Raw genomic sequence first — 21,058 nt, forward strand, 5'->3', positions numbered from 1 at the left:
TCTGTATTAGACTCTTTGATTTACAAATGACAGAAAACCCAATTCAAATTGGCTTAAGCAGAAACAAAAGAAGACTGTATTGGCTTGGGAATGGCAATATGTCAGGCCAGATCTAACTTCAAATTGCCTCGATCCAGGGGCTAAAATGATGCCACCAGAACCAGTTTAGCCATCATCTCTTCATTCTGCCTTCTTTAGTGGCTTCATTCCCAGTTCTGTGTGGAAGCAAGTGGGAAACTTGGAGCTCCAACCCAGCATCCTTCAAGTTCACATCTCATGGAGAAATAGAACTCCATTCACTAGATAGTCCAGACGCAAGCTGGAACTGACTCCCATCAGCCCCGAGGTCATAAGCTCACCCCCAAATGAATCACTGTGGCCAGGAGGATGGAATTTTCTTCTCGTGCAGTCTGAGTCACATACCCATTGCTGGGGTAGAGTGGTGGTGTCAACTACGCCAGAATTTTGTATTAGGAGAGTGGAGAAAGGAGGTTAATAAAGGAAATGGAGGATGCGTTGATACCCCCAAAGAGGCAGTGGATGCTGCATGGCCAAAAGACCACAAAGTCCAGTACATGGTTCTGCATGCTTACTGATGAGATCGCAAAGCCCAGCTCTCTCCGAAGACTGACACAGATTTAATTGGAATAGGAATTAGCACAGTAAGCTTTTCATTGAAAGACCCAGTGTCCCATGCCTCATGAAGCCACTGCAAGACAGTCACCTTTTCTTGCCAGCCCCTTGGAAAATAGAAATTTTACCTCTAGGAAATAGACTGCTGATCTCGAAAGAAGTGAACATATGAAACGCTATCATTTCTTGTCATACACTTTTATTTTTTGTTTAAAAAAAGAGCATGAAAGTTGAGGGCCTGGTATCAGCTTACTGGGATGTTGTTTACTGGGGAGAGTTATCCAGGTTTCAGAGTCAGAGTTGGGTCTGAGATAAATGTGACACTACCATAAAGATATTTTCAGACACAAGGAACACCATTAATCTGGTACCAGTATCAGTCAACAGTTGAAGTTTCTTAAGGCCTTTTCTTGGTCTTCTTTGTGTGGTACACTTTATCTAAAGGAGATCATCCACTTCAAAAGCAGTCATATGTTGGTAGATACGACTCACATCTTTCACCAGATGAGATTCATTTCCTAGACCCAAACTGTAATTCAATTCTTACTGGCATCTCAAACCCATTATATTTAGTATTGAACTCATTATCTCTAGTCTTGTTCTACTGACTGTGTTCCCTGTCTCAGTTTATCATATCGTCCTCATCAACCCAGTCATCCAAGCCATAAACTTCCCTCTGCCTGTTGACTTCCTTGCATCTCTCAAACCATCTTTTATAGGATTCCCACTTGGGTATTTGTCTACATTCAAACAACATTTCATGTGTCTAAATTTCAAACCCACTATGTGTCAGGTCTGTTTTAGGTGTTGAGGATACCACAGTAAACAAAACAAAAGTTCTTCTCTTATAAAGACTATATTTTAGTGGGAAGAGAGAAACAATACCTGAAGAAATATAAATAAAATGGGGAATGGGTAGAGGGAGAGCTGAGAGTAGGGAATTGCTATTTTCTATAGGGCAGTAGTGGAAAGTATCCTTAATAAAATAGTATTTGACCAAAGAGAGTTTATGGAAGTGAAGGAGCCAGCAGTGTGGATATTGGGGTAAAATGAGATGAAGTTTATGGAATAGCAGAAAATACAGAGGTGAGAGTGTGTACGAAGAATAACAGGGGGTTCCTTGTAGCTGGAGTGGAGGGAGCAAGGGGCATAATGGAAGGTGAGGCCAGAGGGGATGGCGGGGGTAGGGTGGGATCAATCAGGGGAGGGCAGTGTAAGGTTTTGGCTTTTATGGAGTGAGATGAGAAGCCGTTGGAGAGTGTCAGGTTAAAGAATGAGTTAATCTGACTGCCATCCTAAAAAGAATCGTATTAAGACTAGGTGGAAAACAGACTATAATTTTAAAGTTGTTATGGACTGAGTGGTATCCCCCCAAATTCATATGCTGAAGCCCTAACCCCCCAGTGTGAATGTGTTTGGAGATAAGGCCTTCAAGGAGGTAATTAAGATTGAATGAGGTCATAATATTGGTGTGCTAAGGACTAGTGTTCTTGTGAGAAGGGGAAAAGACGCCAGATCTCTCTCTTTCTCCCCCGACAGGGGCACAGGGGAAAGGCTATATGAGGAAACAGCAAGAAGGCAGCCATCAACAAACTGAAAAGAGAGGCCTCACCAGAAGTCAACCCCGATGCCACCTTGATCTTGGACCTCTAGCATATAGAACCGTAAGAAAATGTATTTCTGTGATTTAAGCCAGCCAGTGTGTGGTATTCTGTTATGGTAGCCCTAGCAGGTTGATACAAGGGTAACATCTGCTATTATAACAAAGGGAAGAAGTGGCAGACATGTCAGATGTTGCTGATGTTTCAGTGAAGTTGAAATTGACAATGATTGGCAATTGGGAAAACCCTGGTGACCCTGATATGGCTGTTTCATTGGATCGGAGTGAGCTGAAGAGAGAATGGGAAAAGGGGAAGTAAAGACCAAACATGGACACATTTTAGAAGAATTGGAATATAAAAAAGAATAGTGAAATGGAGTAGTAACTCGAGGGTGACTGTGGGAACATGAGAGGGGTCCTTTAAGATGAGAGATCCTAAAACAGGTTTTACGTTGATAGGAACAATCTAGTAGAGAAAGAAAAAAATGTCATGATCTGTAAGAGGGAGGGAGAATTGTTGAGTGGCCCTAGAAGGTGAGATCTGTGTTCAAGTGTGGACCTTGGTCTTAAATAGGAACACAGACAGTTCGTCCACTGTACCAGGAAAAGGTAGGGTAAATGGGTACTGATGCAAGTCAGTCAATAGGCATGACAGTAGAAGAATGTGGGCACTCTTTTCTGATGGCTTCTACATTATCAGCAACACAGGAAGCAGTGCCATCAGCTATGAGCAAGGACCAGGAGAAAGGTATGGAGGGTTAAGGAGAGATGAGAAGGTGTGAAAGAGTCTTCTAGAAGATGCGGGGAGGGGCGTGAATACAGTCAGCAAATGTAGAATTGTTGCTTGACCTCTACGATTATGGGTTTAGAGTGAGATAGAAGAACTAAGGACATTTCTTCAGCCTTGTTCAGCTTTGAGGCTGTAGGTGCAGAGGAGACAGAGTTGGTTTAACCAGCACTGGGGTTTTGCAAGGTCTGTCAATCAGGCTACAGTCAGAAGACAGGAACCACATCAGGAACTGGAACAGGGAACATTTAATATAAACAATACCTAGGCGAACCGTGGCTAACTGTTAAAGGGGTAAGGATAACTCTAAGTTACGCAGAGGTCGCCACTGCAGAGAGTGGCTTCCAGGTCTAAGGCTGAAGGAAAGGTGAACACAGAAGGAATCTGGAAACCTGGAGGAGGGCCACACAGGACTGAGGTTCAGGTCTCTGAGGAGAGAGCATGGCCTCTGTAGCTGTGTGCTGAAGAGTGATGCTGACCAGTGAACGGTGCCACTATGCTGGATGCTGCTGGGATGTCCACGAGCCAATCCGCTTGTGTCACGAAGTAAACACGACACCAGAAGTGCCTTCTTCCTCCTCCAGGCTCGCAGGCTCCCTCCAGGGTCTTCTATTGGCAGGGCCTGTCTTGGAGCAGCAGGTAAAGAAGAAATGAAGTCTGCAGAACCCAGCTCCCACATCACAGAGCAGGGCAACCAAGGGTGGGTTTGGACTGAAAGGCAGGAACAGTAACTGGCACAGCCAGGTGAGCCCAAGGGAAAGGGAGAGAGGGCAAGAAAGTGGAGGCTGTTTGCCAGAGAGGTATTATAATAATGAATCATGGAATCTTACCAGAGAAAGGAGGGAGGAGAGGAAAAAGGAGGTGAGGGGCAGTAGAAAGAAGTAGGATTCGGGGTCACCATGTACTGCAGTCCATGAGAATGACAGTCTCTAGAAGTATGCAGAGCATGACCTGCTCCACTGTTTGCCAAGGCCCTGGAAGGCACCACGGGAGTCAGTGGGACCAAAGAGAGATTGGAGGAAGGTTCTAGGCACGAGCAAATCTGGTCTTGCTCTGCCATTTTCCAACATCTTCGTAAAGCTCTACTAGACTGATCCAGTTGAAGAAAGTCAGCCGATAAACTAATTTCTAAGATCTTTCCATTTACTCTAAGGAACATGGAGAAGGTCAATGTCCACCCAAACTGTTATTAAACATTGCAAAACTCAGGACTCTTTCAGTGCGTTTCTCCTTTATTTTCTAAGCCAAGAAATACAAAACCAAGAGCTTTAGTTCCAGTAATTGTATAACCAAGCAATGAAGTATTAGATATGTTTTCCAAACCACCTGAAGAATCTCATCTTCCCCTGCATCCTAATTTCCTCCACGTCTCCCTGTACCCACCCTCTTTAGAATCACTGACCTAAACATATAATTGTCTAATAGGGGAATTTCAGCTATCTGCTAGAAGCCACCCAGGAAGAAATCTCAGGCTCGAAGCGTTTTACCCCTAAAAATCATAGTAGTAACTGACTGGCCGACTCTGCCTGTGGTAATTATAACCTGTCAGAGTTCACAGGTGCTTGCATATCACAAGGATGCGTGAATCACACAAGTCTCACATTTCTTAGTAGGGGCCCACCCTCCAGCAATATATATATATTTTTTTACATCTTTATTGGAGTATAATTGCTTTACAATGGTGTGTTAGTTTCTGCTTTATAACAAAGTGAATCAGTTATACATATGTTCCCATATCTCTTCCCTCTTGTGTCTCCCTCCCTCCCACCCTCCCTATCCCACCCCTCCAGGTGGTCACAAAGCACCGAGCTGACCTCCCTGTGCTATGCGGCTGCTTCCCACTATCCAGCAATATTTTGACAAAAGGACAGCTTTCAGGAAGGTATAGGATCTTATTTAAGTGAAAAAATAAGTAATAATAATAATAGTCATTTTTCACCCTAGGACCATAAATGAGGCTGAAATGAATGAATCTGCAGAGTCAGAAACACTGCTGATGGCGCTAGGTCAAGTTTGGTTTGGAGCTGTTTATTGACTTGGCATTAGCAGACCCCAGACTCATGTGGGGCAACAAGTGGTGTGGTCTTAATTTATCTGCCTTTTTTTTTCAAAAAACCCTACTCATCCAGATCTCTTTTAAGGGTAAGCTGCCTCCTTTTTTTTTTTTATCTTGGCAGCACCACATGGCATGCAGGATCCTAGTTCCCCGACTAGGGATTGAACCCGTGTCCCCTGTAGTGGAAGTTCAGAGTCTTAACCACTGGACCGCCAGGGAAGTCCCTTGCTGCCTCTTTTTAGTCTACCTATGCAGTATGAAATTCAGAGTGTGTTACGCCACCGTCCAATAAAGGTGGGCTTTTAAAGGAGAACTGGAGAGTGATATACTGGGTTTACTAATCACTACACCTAATTGCAAAGAAGGGTGAAGAATTTTTCATGAGTATCTGAACTATAATTAAGTACAAATAATCAACTATGAACTTTCTGTTATTTTAGCAGTGTGTTCTGAGGCTACCACAATTTTCCCAGGAGGACATAGATTACTGTTTGTGGTAAATCAAATGAGTATGAAAAAAACGGCATACAACCAAGTGGGAAATCAGGGAGATAAGACTCCAAGAAAGTAGTTCTAAGAATTCCTGAGTCAGGAAGAGGTAGAGGTAGGAGACATTTTAGAGGCTAAATGGAGAAGAATTAAATAAAAAGAAAAACCCAAATAAACATGAAATGGAGGAAAGGGCAGGTGGAGAGGCAGGACTGAAAGGCAGGTATAGGGATCATATCTCTAACCAGCTGGGGAGAAGATCAATCAAAAGCAATCATTTTCCAACCTAGACTTCAGTAGAAAAGTCTTCACTCCATGGGGACAAATTCAGCTTCTAATTTTTTTTTACCCACAACAATTGATTACTTGATGGGCAAGGTACACACAGAGTAGGATTTCTTATTGTGTGGGAGTAAAGATTCTAGAAGGAAGGCTATTCATTGGGGGGTGAATATGGAAAGTGGAAAAGTGTTCTTGCCCTTCTAAGATCAGGGGGTTCATTCATTTTTCTTTAATTTCACATTTCTTTGGCATTTCCTAGGTGTTCGGCAAAAACACTTTTTCACATTTGTGAGCCAGACCAATAACTTCGCTCCTTTCATGGTACTTATATTTTGGCTAAAGAGAAAGACAATATACACATAAGTAATCAAGATAATAGCAGGCAGTTATATCCCCTGTGAAGAAATTACAGCAGAATGGTGGGATAGAGTATCCATTTTCTTGCATAGAACGAATTATTAGACACTTTTATCTTTCCTCTCTCCCTCTCTCCTGCTGTCCTTTTCTTCCTCCTTTTCATTCTTCACACATTTTATTAAGCCTGTATTATGTGTCAGGCGTATCTGGTTCATATTTTTATACTCCCTAACCCTCACCCAAGATAGTGTTTCGCACCTAATAGGCACTCTGAAAGTTGTTTGAAAGATTTAGTTATTCACAGACTTTGATTTTAGTAAATGAAGGACATAAGGTGTCAAAAGACAGAAAAGACAAAAATTAAGCATAATTAACACAGAAACAGGTTAAAATTAGATGACAGTGAGCCTTATTGGCACAAATAATGACTATATCAATATGGCATTTGAAATAGCAGGACGGCATCACTTATCTCACTTTTGTGTCTCATCTGTCTTATGAATTCGGAGAAGGCAAGGCATTTTGCCAAATTTAGAAGCAATTCAAATTGTACGTATTAAGAGTTTCTACGGAAACCTGTGTATGTCTGTATTTGATTGCTGGCAAGATAAAAGTTTCCTAGTTAAAAGAAAATAAGTTCTTAAAACAATGAGAACAGGAGGGAGGGAGGGAGACAGACAGTGACAGAGAGACACAGAGAGAGCGAGAAACCCAATGTGCACAGTTAATTGTAAATAATCAGAATCAGATGGTCCGACCTCTTCTTAAGAGGCAGAAGGGAAAACAAAGGGAAAACAGTGATGGGCAGAATGCATTTTGGAGGTCCTTGCCTTTCATCACAGAGCCTTCGTATGTTGGGTGACTAACAAGTTTAGGCCGATTTCCCCTGGTAAAGTAGCTTTGGATGACACAAGCCAAACATTTTTCCTCTTAATTCTCCTGGTAATAGCAATCTATCTTTTTCAAGCAGTGTGAGAATGGAGGAAGGCACACGAATGCAGATGCCAGACCTTTCTTCCCACCTCGTATGTAAATGTTATAATAGGATTTACCTGACTTAGCAGTATAGTAGAGTGAAGGCACCCAGAATTCATTTTGATTTCTTCTCCCGCTCACAAAGCCTCCATAGGCTTGTAGAAAAGATCAGCATTAAGCAGAAAAAGTCACAGCCCCACTAACATTTTTAGGAAGTGTGGGTTTACCGTAACATACAAACCAATCCGAAATGTAAGTCAGAAAGTTGTGGGTGTCTAAGGGTGGAAGAGGCTGATACACAACTGACGTAGGCAGATAGATGTTGCAATTGGTATTATGTTGCATTTCAACATTTTTGCATAAATTCCCTCAACCTAAGGCATATAAACACATATTCATGAAAGAACCCACATGACTATTTTCAGGAGATTACATAAAATATTTATGTCCCTCTGTCCTAACCAATTACTTTCCCTAAGGAAAAAATATAAAAAGTATGAAATGTGATTTAAAAATTTACCTTGTAACAAGTAACTGGCAATTGACTCATTCACATCCACATTTCTTTGTTCTCAGTTACAGCTGGGATGTATTGTAAAATAACTATCACTTTTGAACTTTTCAAACTGGGATCCACCATATCAATGGTGGCAGGCAACTCAAAACACAATGTAGATTTTGTATCAATCAGAATGTCAAATGATCTCATTAGAGTTTCAGGTCTATATGTGGGTGAATTTCAACTACTCCGCGTTTCCTGCGTGAAAGTTTAGCAAAGATTAAGTCATTTACCATAGACAGTTGGCAGAAGCAGCTGAGTAGAAGCTTTGATGAAATGTGTCAATCATTTTCCAGCCAACTCTGCCTTTGACAGTCGGCTACCGGGAGTAACCGCTGTCACTAAGCTACACCAACGTGGCTGGAGTTCTTTTGACCTAATATTTCTTCTCTACATTTTTGCCTTTAACTTGTTTGTGAATGCTTTACTTCTACGATTGTTTTTACTCTTAAAATTAACTTTCTGACGATCATGCCCTGGAATTCTTTTTTGAAAAAAAAATTGGGGGGGAATAATAAATTGAAGGGATGAGCCTTAGAAGTTGTATGAAGAAACAGCACATAGATAGTACATAATTAAAGAGTGAATGTACCTACTATCCCATTTATATAATATTTTGTTCCCAGTTTTACTTAAGATTAACTACCTACTCTTACTTAGCTTAATTCTCAGAGTCAAATATTGTTTCTGGTCTTGTCCCTCTCATAAGTCTGAAGTAAATCCAGTGTCTGGTGGTGCTGGTATACAGCATAAACGCTAAACATCTACTTGTGACATAACTATGTAAAGCCAAAAAATCTTGGCCTTCCAAGGGTCTCAGTAACAGATCACTGCAGGAATTATTCCAACTATTTCAGAATCTGAGCTTCCAAAATACTGCACTTCTCTTTCTCTGAGGAATTGGTAGTGATCAGATACTAATAAAATTTGCAGTCTCTGAACATGTACACAAATATCACATAAAATGATGAGCAAATTTAACACATAGAAAAATGAATTTGAAGCAATGACCATCTGTTATTAAAACAGTGATTTTACCCAATCTTTACATATTTTTCTTAAACTAAAAGAAGCTACTTTAAATTTATCTTATATAAAAAATAGCACCAGGTTCATGACTTGTGTTTGAAAGTGTCTCATGGAATTCTTAGCCACACAGCAGTATTTTTAGTTAATAACTCAGTAATAACTGAATAGACTGACCTTTTATAATGAAATGTATTAGCCTGGGCATTATTACCATAAACCGGAAGCAGAGGACCTTCTAATTCAAAACTATCCTCTCAAATTAGCTTAGGTGTGTTTTAAAATTTGAATATTCAGTTTAGGATTTTACATGTTGATTTAAGGCATTTGTGAAAAGGCATGTATTAAGGAAAATGAACCAAACAGTAGAAGCATTGTTAAATATTTTCTAAATATAAAGGAACATAATTTGGGTTTAATTTTTAAAGGAGAATATTTTACTTAAAAAAATTGACAGTTTTGTTGTGAGATCTTGAAAACCTTTAATAGGTGAATTATCAAGTGGCATTGATTTGAGGGGGGAAAAGACATGTCAACAGATAATTACAATAAAGTGTGATAAGTGCTATTAGGAGGATTTGTGCCAGGTCCTCTGAGAGGGCTCCTCCCCTTCCATATGGGAATTTTGGCAGTGACAGAATCAGGGTGTGGGTGAATTTGCACAAGTGATGGCAATCAGGTCAGAGGATTAAAGAACTCTTGAAGTAGGGACTTAAAACAGTCTTTCTTCTGGTATTATATTGACTTTGAAGGAAATAATGTTAAATAGGATAAAAAAAAGACATTATTACAATTATCTAAGAACTCACTCTGGCATTCTAATTGAAATTAAAATTCCACCTAAAATTGAATACAGTGATAATGCTTAAAATTTATTCAGCACTCTGTGCTTTATAGAGTAATTTCTCATTGTGTTAGCATTTGCTTAAAAAGTAATTTAATTTTTAATATATTCATTCATATACCATTCATTCATTCAATATATATGCTCTGTGCCAGATACCGTGTCAGGAGTTGATAATTCCGGGAAGAGTAAGACATTGGTCCTGTGTTGTTTACAGGACTGTATGCCACCTAGACTGTGAACATCTTTTTTTTTTTTTAACATCTTTATTGGAGTATAATTGCTTTACAATGGCGTGTTAGTTTCTGCTGTATAACAAATTGAATCAGCTATACATATACATATATCCCCATATCTCCTCCTTCTTGTATCTCCCTCCCACCCTCCCTGTCTCACCCCTCTAGGCGGTCACAAAGCACCGAGCTGATCTCCCTGTGCTATGCGGCTGCTTCCCACTAGCTGTTTTACATTTGGTGGTGTATATATGTCCATGCCACTGTCTCACTACGTCCCAGCTTACCCTTCCCCCTTCCCATGTCCTCAAGTCCATTCTCTACATCTGTGTATTTATTCCTGTCCTGCCCCTAGGTTCTTCAGAATCTTTTTTTTTTTTTTTTTTAGATTCCATATATATGTGTTAGCATACGGTATTTGTTTTTCTCTTTCTGACTTACTTCACTCTGTATGACAGATTCTAGGTCCATCCACCTCAATTTCATTTCTTATTATGGCTGAGTAATACTCCATTGTATACATGTACCACATCTTCGTTATCCATTCATCTGTCGATGGACACTTAGGTGGCTTCCATGTCCTGGCTATTGTAAATAGAGCTGCAATGAACATTGTGGTATGTGACTCTTTTTGAATTATGGTTTTCTCAGGGTATATGCCCAGTAGTGGGATTGCTGGGTCGTATGGTAGTTCTATCTTTAGTTTTTTAAGGAACCTCCATACTGTTCTCCACAGAGGCTGTATCAATTTACATTCCCACCAACAGTGCAAGAGGGTTCCCTTTTCTCCACACCCTCTCCAGCATTTATTGTTTGTAGATTTTTTGAGGATGACCATTCTGACAGGTGTGAGGCGATACCTCATTGTAGTTTTGATTTGCATTTCTCTAATGATTAGTGATGTTCAACATCCTTTCATGTGTTTGTTGGCAATCTGTATATCTTCTTTGGAGAAATGTCTGTTTAGGTCTTCTGCCCACTTTTGGATTGGGTTGTTTCTTTTTTTGATATTGAGCTGCATGAGCTGCTTGTAAATTTTGGAGATTAATCCTTTGTCCTTTGCTTCAAATGCAAATATTTTCTCCCATTCTGAGGGTTGTCTTTTCGTCTGGTTTATGGTTTCCTTTGCTGTGCAAAAGCTTTTAAGTTTCATTAGGTCCCATTTGTTTATTTTTGGGTTTTTTTCCATTTGTCTAGGAGGTGGGTCAAAAAGGATCTTGCTGTGATTTGTGTCATAGAGTGTTCTGCCTATGTTTTCCTCTAAGAGTTTTACAGTGTCTGGCCTTATACTTAGGTCTTTAATCCATTGTGAGTTTGTTTTTGTGTATGGTGTTAGGGAGTGTTCTAATTTCATTCTTTTCCATGTAGCTGTCCAGTTTTCCCAGCACCACTTATTGAAGAGGCTGTCTTTTCTCCATTGTATATTCTTGCCTCCTTTATCAAAAATAAGGTGACCGTATGTGCGTGGGTTTATCTCTGGGCTTTCTGTCCTGTTCCATTGATCTGTATTTCTGTTTTTGTGCCAGTACCATACTGTCCTGATTACTGTAGCTTTGTAGTATAGTTTGAAGTCTGGGAGCCTGATTCCTCCAGCTCCGTTTTTCTTTCTCGAGATTGCTTTGGCTATTCGGGGTCTTTTGTGTTTCCATACAAATTGTGAAACTTTCTGTTCTAGTTCTGTGAAAAATGCCAGTGGTAGTTTGATAGGGATTGCACTGAATCTGTAGATGGCTTTGTGTAGTATAGTCATTTTCCCAGTGTTCATTCTTCCAATCCAAGAACATAGTATATCTCTCCATCTGTTTGTATCATCTTTAGTTCCTTCATCAGTGTCTTATAGTTTTGTACATACAGGTCTTTTTTCTCCTTAGGTAGGTTTATTCCTAGGTATTTTATTCTTTTTGTTGCCGTGGTAAATGGGAGTGTTTCCTTAATTTCTCTTTCAGATTTTTCATCATTAGTGTATAGGAATGCAAGAGATTTCTGTGCATTAATTTTGTATCCTGCAACTTTACCAAATTCATTGATTAGCTCTAGTAGTTTTCTGGTAGCATCTTTAGGATTCTCTATGTATAGTATCATGTCATCTGCAAACAGTGACCGCTTTACTTCTTCTTTTCCGATTTGAATTCCTTTTATTTCTTTTTCTTCTCTGATTGCTGTGGCTAAAACTTCCAAATCTATGTTGAATAATAGTGGTGAGACTGGACAACCTTGTCTTATTCCTGTTCTTAGTGTGGAAATGGTTTCAGTTTTTCACCATCGAGCATGATGTTGGCTGCGGGTTTGTCATATATGGCCTTTATTATGTTGATGTAAGTTCCCTCTATGCCTACATTCTGGAGAGTTTTTATCATAAGTGGGTGTTGAATTTTGTCAAAAGCCTTTTCTGCATCTATTGAGATGATCATGTGGTTTTTCTCCTTTAATTTGTTCATATGGTTTATCACATTGATTGATTTGTGTACATTGAAGAATCCTTGCATTCCTGGGATAAACCCCACTTGATCATGGTGTATGATCCATTTAATGTGCTGTTGGTTTCTATTTGCTGGTATTTTGTTGAGGATTTTTGCATCTATGTTCATCAATGATATTGGCCTGTAGTTTTCTTTCTTTGTGACATCTTTGTCTGGTTTTGGTATCAGGGTGATGGTGGCCTCGTAGAATGAGTTTGGGAGTGTTCCTCCCTCTGCTATATTTTGGAAGAGTTTGAGAAGGATAGGTGTTAGCTCTTCTCTAAATGTTTGATAGAGTTCACCTTTGAAGCCATGTGGTCCTTGGGCTTTTGTTTGTTGGAATTTTTTTTTTTTTTTTTGCGGTATGCAGGCCTCTCACTGTTGTGGCCTCTCCCGTTGCGGAGCACAGGCTCCAGACGCACATGCTCAACGGCCATGGCTCACGGGCCCCGCCGCTCCGCGGCATGTGGGATCTTCCCAGACTGGAGCACGAACCCGTGTCCCCTGCATCGGCAGGCAGACTCTCAACCACTGTGCCACCAGGGAAGCACTGTTGGAAGATTTTTAATCATATAGACTATGAACATCTTTGAGGGCTAAGGTATTTGTAGCATTTAGGTACTCGTGAAATGTTCATTGAATGAATAAATCAGTGCATGTTTTGATCAATGTGGCAAATGTTAAACTTATTGGTGCTGGAGTTAGAAGACCTGATTTTAAGTTTCAGCTTGGATATACTAGTATGATACTGGAAAATTCACTTAGCCTTTTTCAGTCTCAGTTTCCTCATTGTCGTGTAGAATCATCTCTCTCTTATAAGGTTTTCATGAGGATGGATGTGAAAGTGCTTTCTAATCTAAAGTGCTGTGCTATTTAGATGTTAGTCATCACTGCAAATAAGATTCCAGTATTCTACATTATAGAGCAACATTTAAAGGGAAGTGATTCTATCAGAAGTAAAGCAATGTAGCCTTTCCAGAATGGATAAATCAAGCGTGCTGGTCATGGCAGGATGCCAGGTACCCTGGGGGAAATACATCGACTATTAGAATCAGAGGTCAAGACAGAAGGCTGTATAGGTGAGCAGACTAAAGGGCACTGGAAGTGTGACTTGTGGGTAGCGCAGATCTTAAAGAGCTGTAACTGAAGGTACAGTGTTCTAAGTCTGACTAGCAACAAGGCAAGCTTGCTTCAAGGTCAGTGAATGGTTCCAGCTGTCATCACACAGACATCTGGATTTTGGTATTCTGACAATATTTGGAACTCCACTGAATGGGAACTAAGGAACTGGATGGGTTTATAGATAAAAGGGTATCATGGATGTTGATAAAAACATGTGAAGACAAAATTAAATGAACTGAGGTGGGGTTCATAGGCTGGATGACAGGGATCATAATTACGATACTATTACTACCACCACTACCACCAATATGTTGACAGTTTACCAAGCATTCTACCTTATTTCTATTAACAATCTTAAAAAGCTTGTAAAGCACTTATTCTCATTTTATTTTACAGACACAAGCATACATTCATATAAGCATATACATGCTGATAAGTGACTTATAAGCATCAAGTACCATATTGTAAGCAAATTGACTCAGCTCTTACAAATCCAGGTCCCCTGCTAATTCATGTGAGATGCCTGCTTCTTTATGTCAGGACACCAGGATGCCAGGGTGCAGTACAGCTTGGACTGGGAGAACAGCATTTGCTACAGGATGCCTTGAATTATTTTTTACATATATACGTTTTCTCCCTTATGAAGTGGAAGCTTCTTTTTTTTAATTAATTTTATTGGAGTATAGTTGATTTGCAATGTTTTATTAGTTTCAGGTGTACAGCACAGCGATTCAGTTATGCATATACATACATTCATTCTTTTTCAGATTCTTTTCCCATATAGGTTATTACAGAATATTGAGTAGAGTTTCCTGTGCTATACATTAGGTCCTTCTTGATTATCTACTTTATAGTAGTGTGTGTATGTTAATCCCAAGTTCCTAATTTATCCCTCCCCACCATGTTTCCCCTTTGGTAACCATAAGTTTGTTTTTTGATGTCTGTGAGTCTGTTTCTGTCTTGTAAATAAGTTCATTTATATCCTTTTTAAAAAATTAGATTCCACATGTGAGCGATATCGTATAATATTTGTCTCTCTCTGTCTGGCTTACTTCACTTAGTATGATAATCTCTAGGTCCACCCATGTTGCTGCAAATGCCATTATTTCATTCTTTTTTATGGCTATATTCCGTTGTATATATTCCATTGTATATATGTACCACATCTTCTTTATCCATTCCTCTGTCAATGGACATTTATGTTGCTTCCATGTCTTGGCTGAAGTGGAAACTTCTTGAGAGCAGTAAACATGATCTTATTGTCCTTTTTCAAAGGGCAGTATGAGTACCTAGTAGATTGGATAAATTAATTTTAGCAATTATTTATATTATAATAATAAGCTATTCCATTCAAATAGTTAGCCATTCTTTCCATCTCTAACACAAATATACCAGTTTCACTACTGAGCCCATTTCTTTTCCATTGGGCTAGATCTCTCTAATATATCCCACAACCAGCACATCATGGCAAGCCTCATCAGGCAGGGAAGTTCCTAAGCATGGCTTCTTGATGACTTCTTTGTCCATGACCATGATCCTCTCTACTATAAACATAGCACATGGCACACCTAATCTGCAATGCATCATCCCTTTTTTTTCCTGCTTGCTTCTCCATTCTTCAAAATTAATATTTCAAAATTAAATATTCAGCTTAGTAAAGGAAGGAGAGACAAAAGGGAAAACATAATAAGTTGAAGTAGAATGAATGAAGAAAAACAGATTAAAGAAATGTCGGACTTTAAAACATTACTTGTATTCAAAATTAATTTGCATGTCTACTTATTCATAGAATGGAAGCTTAGGTGAGACCAGAATATGAGAGAGACACCCATTTTTATTGTTTATGAAGCTGCTTCTGGTAGTGTAGGATCTGTCTGGCTCTCATTACATACCAGATTCTTTCTTTCCTGGCCAGATCTTTTTAGAAACCAGCTAGCAAAGGCTTCACAGGGTGGCCAGCTGGAATTGACAGAGCTGGGACCGATGGCTGCAAAAAACCCTTACTCAGCAGTCCTCAACCAGCAGGCTATAACAGAAACATCTTGGGAGCTTTTCTGGCTATCCAGGCCCATTCATCCTCTTGCCAATGAGATATCAGAATGTCTCATGGAGCATGTAAAAGTTGAAAAATCTTCTGGTTGATTGGACTCCCTCTGCCTATCATTGGTCTGAGGATTGCTGGCTAGGGGTTAATTTTTGAATTCAGTCACTTCTGGATTCAAGTCTTGGCCACTTGCTAGCTCTGGATAAACTACATACACTCTGATCATCTTATTCTCTCATTTGGAAAATGCTATTAGTGACTCCTGAAATACTTAGACAAAATAGGCTAAAATATGTGCAAGACCTGTACAGTGAAAATTTTTTTTAAAAAGACTGATAAGAGAAATTTAAAAAGACCTAATTAATCAGAAAGTTATATCATATTCATAGATTGGAAGATTTAATGTAGTTAAGAGTAATTCTTCACAAATTGATAAGCATCAACATATATTCCATACAGAATCAATCTAAAGCCAATAAAAATCTTAGTGTGAGTGTGATTTATAGATAAAATGATGAGCTGATCCCAAAGTTTCCAAGGAGATGCAAAGGAGCTGGACTAGACAAAAACAATTTTGGGGCTTCCCTGGTGGCGCAGTGGTTGAGAGTCCGCCTGCCGATGCAGGGGACATGGGTTCATGCCCCGGTCCGGGAGGATCCCACATGCTGCGGAGAGGCTAGGCCCATGAGCCATGGCTGCTGGGCCTGCGCGTCCGGAGCCTGTGCTCCGCAATGGGAGAGGCCACAACAGTGAGAGGCCCGCGTACCGCAAACAAAAAAAGAAAAAAAACAATTTGGAAAAGAGAAAAGATGTCGATGATGGAAAAGATGGAAAACTTACACTATCTGATTTGAAGACCTACTATATAAAATCATAGTACTAAGTACAGCATGATATTGGCATAATAATAGACATAGAGATCAGTGGAATGGAAGAGTGTTCAATTGATTTTTCACAAAGATGCCAGGATAATTCATTGAGCAATTGAATTTTTAAATTAATTTTTTTAAATCAGCTATATGTATGGAAAAAAAAGAATCTCTACCCCTACTTCACAATATACATTAAAATAAACTGGAGATGGATCATAGATCTAAAGACAAGTAATGAAAATATAAAACATATAGAAGAAAACATAGAAAAAAACTTTTTAACATTGGGGTAGACAAAGATTCCTTAGGACACAAAAAGCATACAAGAAAATAGTTGATACATTAGACTGCATCAAATTAAAAGCTTCTGCTCTTCCAAAGACACCATTGAGTAAATGAAAAGGAAAGTAAAAAACTGAGGAAAACACTTGCAATATCTAACAAAGAACTGGAATCCAGAATGGATCAATTACTCCTACAATTCACTAAGAGGCAAACAACCCTCCAAAATGAGCAAGAGATTTGAACATATACTTTTAAAAAGAAGATGTATAATGTCCAGTAAACACATGAAAAGATGCTGAACAGTATTAGTTGTTAGGGAAATTCAAGTTAAAACCAAAACCAATACAACTTCACACCCACTAGAATGGTTAAAATGAAAAAGACTGACAATACTTAGTGTTGGTGAAGAAGTGGATCAATGGAAAAAAAAAAACCCTCATGTTTTGCTTGAGGGCGTATAAAGTAGTACAATCACTTTGGGAAACAGTTTGACAGTTCCTTATAAAATTAAATATACACTCATACCTAACAATTCTACTCCTAAGTATACATCCAAGAGAAATGAAAACGTAATGTCCACAGTAAGGTATGTATACAAATGCTCATAGCAGCTTTTTAAATAGTAGCCCCAAACTGGAAGCGACTCAGATATCCACTGGTGAATGGATAAGTAAATTGTGTTTTAGCCATAAAATGGGATATTACTCAGCAATAAAACTGAATGAATTGATGTAGCAACACTGATGAATCTCAAAATATAATGCTGGGAAAAAGAAATCAGACACAAAAAAGTATGCACTGTATCATTCCATTTAAGTGAAATTTTAAAACAGGTAAAAAGAATCCATTGTGACAGATCAGATCTGTGGTTGCCTGGGTGAGGAAAGAGAGTGCTTGACCCAAAAGGGATTAAAGAGAACAGTTTGGAATGTTCTGTATTTTGGTTTACATGGTGGTCACATCATATATTCATCTAACAAAACTCATCAAACTTTATGCTTAAAATGAATTCATATGATTGTTTAAAATTGTACCTCAATATAACTGACTTTAAAAAAATCCTGTCACCTGTAATTCCTGTGAGGAAAAAAACGTATACACACATATGCACACAATATATACATACACGTGCTATTTTATATATATATATATATATATATATATGATTATATATATATAGTACTTAGCAAGTGTCTTGCATATAGTAACAAAAAGAATAAATAAATTGTATATTTAATCTACTTTTACTGTTGCCGTCAGGAGACTCTGAGCCTTATTGAAAATCAGGGCAATGGTAGAAATATATGGGAGTGTGGACACATCAGTTAAGTGTCGGCCAGACTATCTGAAATTGAAGAGGGACTTACATGCCATCTTTTAAAAATACAAACTTAAAAATGTATTGGGATAATCTGAGAGATCATCAGTAGTCTAAGGTTGTGCGCATATAAGAATGAAATACAAAATATAAAATGAAATACAAATGAATGAAATACAGGAATGTAAGCTATGATCATTATAGAGTGCAGCAACTTACAGACAAAGACTTCGATTGAAAATTAAAAAGCCCAAAACAACAGCAACAACAATAACAAAGAAAAAAAACCCTACACACAAATGAAGAAGATATTTTGTTAGCATATAGTTGGGTTCTTCAATGAGAGTTGGTAAATATTGCAAGAGAAAAATTTGCAAGAGAAAGTTTTGTTGTTCTTTTAGATGCTTCATTTTGAAGAATCTGGAAGACATCCTTTACTGTGGGCATTGGTGCCATATTCATACTAAGAACATGGGTACCATGATACAGGAACAAACGAACCATCAAAATGAAGTGGAAACTCGGTAGTGAACCAGCAGTGAGAGGCGATGCTGGACACCTCTCTGAGGCAAACTCCAAATGAACTGGAAAGTAACCCAGCCAGAAAAATTAAGTAATGGATTTGTGTCATCTTCTGGGTTCTGTACATTTGGGATAGACTACCAGTGAAATTGTTTTGAATCTGGCAATGGACTTGACTCATGTGCCTTTCCAAAGGACTGTGGCCTTAAACTTAGGTAAAGAACAAAAAATATATATTTATAGGATGGTTTATAGAAAAAATATTTGTAGTACTAAATTCAATGTTCAACGCAAGTTTTTAGAGCTGATTTTTCTACTTAAAATCTTCTGATCCATCAACCACATACCAACCAACCACAACATAAAAACCAGATGCCGTCTTAGGCTGTAAGATGACTAGCCTCTGCGCTGGAATGGCAAGGTAGGGAGTACGGGCTGTAGAGATTTCATTAGGAGGGCTGATTGTGAGGGAAGAACATGAAAACTATGTTGGGTAAGGAATGAATGAAAAGAGAAGGGTCAAATATTTGAAAATCTGTCAGTAAAAGAGAAAATAAGAATTTTTCTTTCCAGCTCTCAGGGCTGGAAACAAAGCCAACGGGTGGAAGTTACAATGTGGGAGATTTGAACTTGAATCACTGTAAAATATGGGTTTTCAGATGTCCTGCCTCTGCTGGAGTATTTCTGGGGGAGGGGGAGAAATCACCACAAGGTAGCTCCATCTCCAGTGAATGGCTCTCACTGTTAACAGTGAGGAACCATTTCATAGTTAAAAGAGCAGACTCTAGAGTTTGAATTCCATCTCTGCCTGTGCTTCCTACATGACACTGGACACATTGCTTAAGCTTTCTGAGCTCATTTTCTCCGACTTGAGAATGGTACTTTCCTCATAACATTTTTGTGACAGACTAATACACAGATGGCACTTAGCACAGGATCTAGCACTTAGTAAGTGTACATTAAATGTTACCTACTGATGACAATTATTACCTTTCTGGGGAATTGAGGTGGAGATTTCTGTGTGAAATGGGAGGTTGGGCAAGATGATCTCTAAAATTTCTTCCAATTCTATGTTTCAGTGGTTCAGCGTGTTGGGAAACAGCCATCGTCTCAGAGGTTTGCAGCTCCTTGGAAAGTGACATCTAGCCTTCATTGTGGAATTATATTCCATGAAGGTTTTGAAATGGTAAGCCTCATCTAGGTTAGATTTCACATGAATTTTCAAGCCAGTTAAAATGCTTACAGATGAGGCCGGCTTCTCTCTCCAGCAAGTCTTTTATCCACTTTTCATGTGTGATATTCTCAGTGAGAAAAAGAATGGAGCACAATGCCTTTTTCTGTTTTGTTTTGTTTTTCCCCAAGCACTCTACATAAGTATGGAGGGCATAGTTATATGAGAGTTTATTAGAACATACTGGTCAACAGACTAAAATAGATAAATGAATCTCCACCCAATTATAAATCAATACATATTTATTAAACACATACTAACACATACTATGACATAGACATATGCTAAGCACTGGAAATCCTACTCATCAAAGTCCAAATTAAATGATGCCGATGTGTATCATTTTCTATTGCTGTGTAACAGAAGATCCCCCAAATGAATGATTTTTTTGGTCTTCATTCAGCCACACAGTTCTTCTGGTCTTGGTTGTGGTCAGCTTCATCTTGGCTAGGCAGCTCTGCTTATGGCAGGTAGGTGGGATGTTGGCAGGAGTTATGGGGTGACGTGTCTCTCATTTTTCTTCAGGCTAGCCTTGTTCTAATTGCAGAATCAGAGGTTCAAGAGAAAGAACTGAATCTGCAAGGCCTCCAGAGCCTCGGCTTAGAACTGACACATCATCCTTCTCACCAAACCCTAGTGACCAAAGCAAATCACAAGCCCAGCCCATACTCAAAAGGTGGGGTAATAGATCCCACCTCTTCATGGGAAGATCTGCAACATTGCAGAGAGCATAGACCAGGAAGACCAGTAATTTGGGCCATTAGTGCAATCTATCTTCCACAAGATGCAATCATCAAATAGACAAGAAATGCTAATATCACCCTGATACAGAATCAGACACTCTGCAAGACATTGTAAGAGATTAACCATATTCACTGTACAAAGCGTCTTGGAAGTAATAGAAAGGTGAGCTACACAGGGGCTCTGTCAGTTCTGCCTTTCTTTACTTAGACAGTGTTCCCAACAAAAGTCCAATAAGCTGATAAATATATAAAAATTTAAAACAGTAGATACATCAACTATAAAATATTGTCCAGAGTAATTTAACGAAAGGCACCAGTGTAAATAGCCAGTGATGTGAGTGTTGCAGAGGTATGAAGAGTAATTATATAGTGTGAGAACCAGGGACTTCTGTTTACAGATAAGGAGTTAAACTCTCACAGCAGTGCTAGAGAAGACTTTTGAATTAATGACCAATTTCAAACAAAGCATTTAATGTTACCACTTGAAATGTTTCAGTAATAATTCAAATGGTTTAATTCTAAGACATTTATGATTAAATTTCAAATAAGCTAAGGTATTATTAGACATTTATGGGAAAAATCATTTTTTCCCCCTGCAAATTAAATGTTCTTCTTTGACAA

The 21,058-nt window shown here is 38.8% G+C and overlaps 1 protein-coding gene across 7 annotated transcripts in view; it reads left to right on the forward strand.

Moving 5' to 3' along the window:
• Nucleotides 1-21,058, forward strand: part of DERA (deoxyribose-phosphate aldolase) — a 361,861-nt gene that overhangs the window by 216,099 nt on the left and 124,704 nt on the right. For 6 of the 7 annotated variants that reach the window (XR_003791050.1, XR_003791049.1, XR_003791053.1 and 3 more), the window contains 2 exons: nt 2,173-2,297; nt 19,543-19,649. The gene's annotated coding sequence lies outside the window, so the exon portion shown is untranslated. Of the gene's footprint in view, nt 1-2,172; nt 2,298-18,342; nt 18,538-19,542; nt 19,650-21,058 lie in introns of those variants that run through there. The other variant, XR_003791055.1, reaches the window with a different exon arrangement.

This window comes from Monodon monoceros, unplaced genomic scaffold (genome assembly GCF_005190385.1).
Source record: "Monodon monoceros isolate NGI ecotype Baffin Bay Population unplaced genomic scaffold, NGI_Narwhal_1 Super_Scaffold_6, whole genome shotgun sequence".
NCBI lineage: Eukaryota > Metazoa > Chordata > Mammalia > Artiodactyla > Monodontidae > Monodon > Monodon monoceros.